Genomic DNA, 8982 nt, shown 5'->3' on the forward strand with positions numbered 1-8982 from the left:
TTACTGGCAGGGGACCTTTTTTTTTTGCTGCAAACCAGATGTGGCAAAACGAGGAAGTGAATGAATCAGACTACAAGCATTGTTTCATCCACACGTGTCCTGTCCCTTATTTTCCACCCTCTATACTCTTTTGTTTCATTCTTCTTTCTTTACCCCTCATTTTAGAAGTGCTGCAAATTGTATAACGCTGCTCTTTGTTCTGTCGAGTGGAGCCACATGAATAGTCGTCCTGAGCGCGCACACACACACAAAAAAGACAACACACTGACAAACTGATCATCTCAAAAAAGCAACGCCCTGGTGCTCACTTGGCCTACTTTCCACGGCAGCGCTGGGACGTGGGAAGAGGAGTAGAATTCAGGGGAGGATGTTCTTGCACTCTGGGAAACGTTCAGTATGGCGAAGTGTGATGCACATAAACATAGCCCTTGCATTGTCAACCTTAGACCGCGTTTGCCCCAGATAACTAGTCCCCATGTGCTCGACTATTCTCTTTGACTTTGCAATTGAAAATCCTGAGCAGATTATGCAAAAGCTAAAAAGAGGCAAACTCCAGGGTGGGATTTCAATTGTCAATTCCTGTTGGATTTTAGAGCATTATGACATATAGCACGCCATCTGTTACTTTTCCTGCAAGTATGGGTCTGCATCTGCACAAGTGGAGTCTATTGATGCGCACATCAGTATAATTAACATCTGGCTTGGGAAGGACGGCAAGATTCAATAATATTTCCCTCTTAAAGCTCTGTTTTTAACACAGATGTAAGGCTAAAGCAAAGCAGGTCTCTGGGCAACGCCACGCTCGAGCAAATAAAAAAAATAAATAAAAAGGTGCGAGGAAAGTAACCACTCCTAACTTCAGCTAAACAGACTTCCCGAAACGCTAGATAATCTGGGGCTTCTATGTACACCGCCTAACCAAATGTCGACATCTGTGAGGGTGTGCATAAAGAAAAGCTCCTCTGAGGAACGGGGGATAATAATCTTAGTTCCCTTCACCTTCAGCTCGCCCATAGGGGTTTAAAAAGGGAGATGAAGGAATCCTATGTAAACACGCCAAGTCAAATTTTCACTTGAAACGTGACATAAAGGCAAAGGGCAACCTTGGCGCATCGCTAATGTGGCTCCACGCATGAGTGTTCAGCGCCCCTGGATGTAAACAACTGATGTATTCAGAACATTGAACTCACTGTGCACACTTTGGCGTTCCAGCATCCTTTCTATCCACGGCTACAGGTGACGAGCCCGAAGAGCTCCAAACTTGTACACAAGTCGGCATCTCTGTTTGGTTGCTCCACGAATGTGGGTTTTGCTCTCTTGAGGAGCGTACAAAGTTTGAGCATCTGTTCCGTCGTGTAGCCTTTGTTGGGAAATTAAATATTGAACTGATCTAGTGTACCATGAATGTTTCACTCACATGGTGATTAGACAAACCGAGGAGGCAAGACATCACAGCACTTTACACTCCACTTCGATATACTGTATTTGTTGCTCTTGCCTTTAAGGGTTTTCGACAACAGATCGCACTGTTGGTAGAGGGGGATGGTTCGCGTCAATTACGCCGAACGTGCGAGTGCAACGCGACGTGCGGACAAATTCGCATGCGCGTCACGTCGTGCTCACGCAAAACAATCAACTGCGTGAGGATTATTGTGCAGTCCAGCTGATGCGGTGCGAGTAATTGGAAGGACTAAAGTTGAGTTTTGTTTTTATGATTTAATAATAAACTCTGTGGCAAGTGTGCTTTTATGCGCTCATGAAAAAGCGCTGATTTAAATTGGTTTTCCTCATTGCATCTGGAAATAAAAAGCATCTATTCTCCCACTTCCTCGTGCCTTCCTGCAAATCAACGCACGTCTCAAAGGAGAACCCTTAATCGTGTTGGGTTTTTGTTTTTCTTCTTCTTCTAACATTAGAATGTGGATTAAAATGAGCTACATGTGAGCCAGAGGAGGACACGGTATCATCACAGAGATCGTCAAACGGTGTCGGGAGTAGTCTTTTGTCCAGGACCATCGGAGAGTTCTGTCGCTAAAAGGAAGGACAAAAGCAGAAGGCGCCACGAGTATAAGGTTCCCCTGAGCAACAATGCTGAAAGTTTCAACTTGCAGCGCATGGGTGTAACTTTAACTGGAATACCGCCGATCAAAGAGTCACAAACAAAGTGGGTGGAAATGCTGGAGGAGTGCTCAAGTGAAGGACAGGTTCACTAGAGAGGGAACGCGGGAGCAACAATTTATCAGACGCCGAACCTGGCGGTGGAGGCTAATTACTGGTGAACTCGGACAAAACTGTAAGGACGTAGAGTAAAATCCACAAAACTTGTGCCAAAACAAGCTGATGAGATATAAAAATCTCTGGTTTGTCACATTCAATAAAGACATACGCGCACCATTCTGAATCCCAAACATTTCATTCCACTCGTGTCTTTGCCTGACATCCTTCAGAAAGAGGGAGAATTATTCAGCGCGGCCTCTTTTTTCCCTCCAAATCAGAAACACAGCCTTGAAATTTGTGAGGCTTAAGGCAATTCATCAGGTTAGATCAGTACAACGTGGATGTGTAACCTTTACACTGCTCCAGAACCTGCACATACAAGTGTTATGAAAGGTCCCTGTGGCACTCTGCTCCTCTGACATGGATTTGAAGACTTGCCACTTTATTAGCTGCTAAGCCCCCACTACTTGTTCTATATAGAGGAGGCCTATGTTATGAGCTAGGATCTCATTGTCTAGCTTTATTAGAGGAAGAGTCGGCAGCACTCGCCCGTACCCCCTGAGAGAAGAGCCTGACTGGTTGAGGGAAAGCTACAAGTGCAATTTAACCCATCTTATTTACAATATGATCTGTTACAAGGACATCATCGGTGCACAGGATTCACAGCTACTGCGCCGAAATGCGATTCTTCTTCTGCTTTTGTTGATCGTAAAAGTCTGTTTGATGTTCACTTAAAAGAATGCATTTGCTCAGCAGGAATGATTAAATGATTTCATTACATTTTACGCGATTTGTGGCTCATTAAAATGAAAACACTTGCTTTTGTCGCAGGTCAGAACTGTTCTGCGGCTTTTAAGTTTTTTTTTTTTTTTTTTTTTTTTTTTTTTTTTAACCAACATCAGCTCAGAGAAAAAAACAGACTGTGATCACGACTTGTGTCAGCAACACAGGCCTTCCTGATGTGGAGCTCGGCTACTGGTGCTGAATAATAAGTGTCGTAGTGCCATCTAGTGCACAGCTTCGCACACTGAGACGTGACGGCTCCCTGTGCAGGAAATAAAGTGCACCATAAAAGCGCAATAAGTGGAAGAAATAAAGGTCAGCAAAGGTCAGAGGAATTTATGTGGCCACACCAAACGACAAGCAGACAAGGGGTTTTGCCTTCCAAGCCAGGTTATAGATGCCCCCTCCCCCCAACCCCCTCGGTTGCGGTGAGCCTCAAGGATCATCTAAGGCTGCGCATGCAAATCACCATCTAAATTACAAAAACATACTGAGACCAGGAGTCATCACGAAGGCCTCGCCTTTCACTCATCTGGGCCTCCTGGCTGTTGAATCGCCAGAAGATTCTAAGCAGCAGAATAAAAATAATATCAGGAAGACAAAAGAAAAAAAAAACCACACGAGCCAAAACAAGAGTCTTGAATAATTGATTGTGTTTGTCTTTGCTGCTTGTGTGTGAGAGTAAAGACTGGCCTGGACAGAGCTTGTGCCCCTGAGCGGGGCAGACATCCATGGGCCGGTGGTTTGTGTTAAAAACTGGGGCGTTGTTTGTGTGTGGTGAGTGTAAATAAAAGACTTAATTCGCACCAAAATAATATAGACAAGACGCTCTGACTGGTTCTTTTCATTTTTAAAGAAAGTTATGTGATGTTGAAACCTGTGTGGCTCCTGAACACAACGAAAGGATCTCCAGGATAACAAACGCCAGTTGTTAAGCAGCCCAGGAATAGGTGCGTTATATGATGTTTGAAAAAAAAAAAAAAGTCAATATACCTTCATTTTGTCTGTGCTGGTAATGAGCCATATTTTCTGGGGAAAATGGCTGCTTCTCCGGAGGCACCGTGTCTACTGAATGTGGCCCTGATCCTGGATAAAACAGAAGGCTCACCAATCAATCTCTCCAGGTTGCCCACAGCCAGAGAAAGCAGCTGCACCACATGTTTGCCTTGCGCGATAGCGACAAGTTAACATACGGGCAGCACAGTAACCATCCACAAGCAGCCTCTAGCTGTCTTATAATGAATTCCCACGGGGACGGGGAACTATCAGAGTCAGTGGTGTTACTGGAGGCTCGGAATAAAGTCAACACCTCTCCTTATACCTGATGAAGCTGCAGCGCGCACACACACAGCCAAAACACTAAACCTGGTAAAGCGTGGAAAAGAAAAAAATATCTAAAGCACACAACAATTAAGTGGTGCAGTTTGTTAAACTGCAAATTAAGCTTCAAACATTTTACCTTCAGAAAGTGAGAAGGAAAAGCTGATTTTGAATTGAATTATGCATCAGGGCAGGGTTTTATTGAAACTATAGGATGTTTAGAAGACGAGTGTTTCAAGTGAGGTAAAATCTCCTTAAAGATCTGTAAAAAATGTACTTTCAGCAGCTTCGACCATTATCAGACCATTAAATGGCCATTATTGTCGTAACGGGGGACTCTGGTGTACATAAACCCAATGGTGCAGGCAGTCCAGGACTCAGGAGATATATTGAATAACAAATTTATTTACAAAAATCAAAAAGGCTGTCGATGCAGCAAGACTTACATGACAGGACAGGCAATCAGCGAGACAAAACACCTGCGAGAACACGCAGCTGAAACACATCAGGGGAAATGATAAACTAGGAAACCAATGGGTGCAGGAACAGAGACACAACACCAGATGGAGGAATACACTAGGAAAACACAAACCCTATAGAAGACAAACTAATGAATAAGGAGAACACAAGACATAAACACAACACAAGACAGGGCTAGACACCAGGAAACAGACCACAATCCCCACAATTTTTAGTTGTTATCATCCCCCATAGGTTGTGCTCAGACTGTTCCTTTTACCTCCTAGTAGGTTTAAAGGTACGTTCTTGTCGCTGATAACATGCAGCTTTGCACGCGTCTAAAACTGTTTTTTTTGTTAGCTTTCTTTAACCCTTTTCCTAAACCTAACCTTACACCTGACCCAGAGCACTGACCCTAAACTTAACCCCCTGACCCTTGAGCCTTAACCTAATCCCCTGACCATAGTATCAGCGATAAGAACGTACCTTTAAACCTACTAGGAGGTACAGGAAGGACAGTCTGAACGCAACCTATGGGGGATCATAACAACTAATAACGACCGTTTAATGGCTGATAACATTTGAAGCGGGTAGTATTTTCTATTTTGGTGTTATTGCAGTGGCCTATTCCTTTTAAATCAAGATGTGTTTCATTCAGCCAGAGGAAGCTATCAAAACACAAAGCCATATGTGTGCAGGGAAGTCAGAAGTGTCTTTGAGGCTCACACTCTCAAAACAGCAACGGTTCAGCTCAATTTAGGGTGAGCCATCTGCTGAAGTTAACTTCCCACATTTACAAGATCAGAGCAAACATGAATGTAACAGTGAAGACATGTTGTGCTTAAAGACACTTTCCAATGCACAATTCCCACCCATTACATCCTGCACTTTTTCTCCTTCTCTTTAGTTCTCTGTCTCTGTGAGTGTGTGTGAGTCGATGTGTGTGTGTGCCTAACCTCCAGGCCTCGGCTCAGTTAATTCCCATGGGACACACTCTGATTGATGAGAAGGATTCGTATAGCTCGGGAGATGCTGGAGAGAAGATTTTTGGTCAAGTCTGGTCCAGATCTTTAGGCCTGTGCTCCTATTTATTGTCTTGACACCTCCGGGATAATGTGCAGTTACAAGAAAAAGTTATTGCATGCACGGGTAAAACTTCAAGCTCACGATCACGTTTAGGAAACGCTAAGGATGTGCAAAATTGAAACATTTTGTTAACAACACACTTTTCTTGGGGATTTCCTTTTTTTGTGCTGCTTTGCTATTTCAAGAAAAACCCAACGCGAGGCAAACGGAGCACCTTATTTCCCCTTTCAGCAGATTTTGTATATTAATATGCACATAAATACTGTGTTTCTATCAGCTAGTGCACTCAAAGGAACAAATGTGCTTATTCTTTTATATCCACTCAAATATGGCCCAGATATCACATATTCCCACGCTCCATGAGCTTCTTTCCCCCCCCCCCCACTCATATTTTTTGGGATGTGACTTTTTTATAGCACAATCAACCCCAATGGGTAATCTTTTTATTCTCAATTCATGACAGCGCTCACTCTACAGAGAATACTTCACTGAGAAACATAACTAAAAATGAACAGCGCAGCTCTAACATCTGTTTCTGTCTATATATATATATATTTTTTTTTGCACCATGATGGTGAGCGTATGCTAGCAAAATAAACATACAGAATACATTAAGAATGCTTTTTTTGTCCTCAGCATGACATCTGAAGAGATTTTTTAAAATCATTAAATATTTACTACTTGATGGGAAACTAAAGAAAATGTGGCGAACATGCTTATAGTTGGCAGACTGAATAGTCAGTCTTTTCAAGAATAACACATTATTACTTAGACATTTTTTCTTTAGTTTGGTGGTGGTCAAATTCCCTATGAGTGTTTCAGCCTTTAAAAATGTAATTTTCTGCACCTGACAGAAAACCACCAAGTTAGTACAGAAAGACTAACCAAACTTAACGCTAAATTTTACTTTGACCTTTTGGCTCGGCCTAAACTAATCTTGATAAATCTAGTGTAAGCATTGTGGAGATGAGTTGGACAGAAAAAAAGGATCACAAGGAAATACCACATATCTCAAAGAAGTTAATTAAGAGCACAACGAAGGGAGGCACCAACTTATTAGGAGACCATCAAGACACGAAACACCTCCAAGTTTATTTTCTTGGCCAAAGCTCTGGCCAAAAATGATGAGCCACATCAAAGCATGAGTTAAAATATGCAGTAAATGTGCCTAATCAGCAGTAGAGATGTTAAGTCTCAGTCCTGGCTGGTCTTTCTCTATAAAATTTCAAGATTTGAAGTCATTTTGCACTTGCACAACTGCCTTAGAAATATTCAGTGTTCTCGAGTAAAGTATTATATGTTACACTGGAGAAGGAAGTTTATCACCAATACTTTTTATGACATTTGTGTTGCATGCTAACTAGCCATGTCATTGCCACTTCAGCTTTTAATATATTATTATTTCAATGAAATTAAAATAACTTTTGTTTAATTTAGTTTAATTATTCATATTTCATAAATCATCAATCAAAGGTACAACCTTTGTGTTTAGCAGACCCCAAAGACCCATCTCTGCCTGATGCCTTCAACAAGTTCTATGCACTCTTTGAAGACCCGAACAGACCACCCAGCACCAGACTCACCTCACCACAGGATGAGGAGCATCTCAGCGTGACCTCAGCAGAAGTAAGGAGTACCTTCAGGAAGATTAATCCGCACAAAGCAACCGGCCCAGACAACATCCCCGGAAAAGTGTTGAAGGAATGTGCTGATCAGCTCTGTGAGGTGCTGGCAGACATCTTTAACACCTCACTTACCCTGGAGACAGTTCCCACCTGCCTGAAGACTGCCACCATCATCCCAGTCCCAAAAAGCTCTACAGTGACTGGTCTGAATGACTATCGGCCAGTGGCCCTCACCCCGATAGTTGCTAAATGCTTCGAAAAACTGATCATGACTCACATCAAAACAACCATCAACATCAACGAGGACCCTCATCAGTACGCATACCGTGAGAACCGATCAACAGAGGATGCAATCTCCTCTGTGGTCCACACTGCGCTCAACCACCTGGAGCAGAAAAACTCTTACGTCCGTATGCTCTTTGTGGACTTCACATCTGCCTTCAACACCATGATCCCTCAAACCCTGATGGACAAATTATTCACACTAGGACTAAGCCCCTCCATTTGCAACTGGGTACTAGACTTTTTAACAAACAGACCACAGTCAGTGAGGATCCACAACTTATCCTCCTCCACCATAACCCTCAGCACTGGCTCTCCTCAGGGATGTGTGTTGAGCCCCCTCCTGTTTACTCTGCTCACGTATGATTGTGCAGCTACCCATCCAGGTTGTCACATTGTAAAGTTTGCAGATGATACAGCGGTGGTGGGATGCATCACAAACAATGATGAGTCCAGCTACAGGCAAGAGGTGGAACACCTGGAGAACTGGTGCAAAGAGAATAACCTTCACATCAATGTGAAGAAGACAAAGGAGATGATTGTGGAATTCAGAAAGAACAAAAACACCTACACTTCCCTGAACATAAGAGGATCTGTGGTGGAAGTGGTCTCCAGCTACAAGTACTTGGGTGTACACATGAATGACAACCTCAGCTGGAGCAACAACACCACCAGCCTGATCAAGAAAGATCATCAGAGACTACTTCCTCAGACGGCTGAGATGAGCTGGTCTGGGAAGCTCAGTCCTCACCTCCTTCTACAGTTGTGCAGTGGAGAGCATCCTGTGCTCCAGCATCAACGTGTGGCATGGAGGCTGCACAGCTGCAGAAAAAGCTTTGCAGAGAGTGGTGAAGGCTGCACAGAAATCTGTTGGAATCAGTCTCCCCACCATCACAGACTTCTACACCTCCAGATGCAGGAAGAGAGCCACCTGCATCATGAAGGACTCCACTCACCCAGCACACACTTTTTGCCCCGCTCCCCTCAGGAAGGAGGTTGAGGAGCATTAAGTGTAGAACCACTAGACTGAGGAACAGCTTCTACCCTAAGGCTGTTAGACTCATGAATCTCTAACCAGAATAATCACTGTGGAAAAAAAAATCACATTATGTTGCTGCTGATCTGTTTCATGTTGCTGCTGGTCTATTTCATGTTGCTGCTGATCTGTTTCATGTTGCTGCTGATCTGTTTCATGTTGCTGCTGATCTAT

Source organism: Nematolebias whitei, chromosome 1, assembly GCF_014905685.2.
Source record: "Nematolebias whitei isolate Nwh7 chromosome 1, NemWhi1, whole genome shotgun sequence".
In the NCBI taxonomy this organism is placed as follows: domain Eukaryota; kingdom Metazoa; phylum Chordata; class Actinopteri; order Cyprinodontiformes; family Rivulidae; genus Nematolebias; species Nematolebias whitei.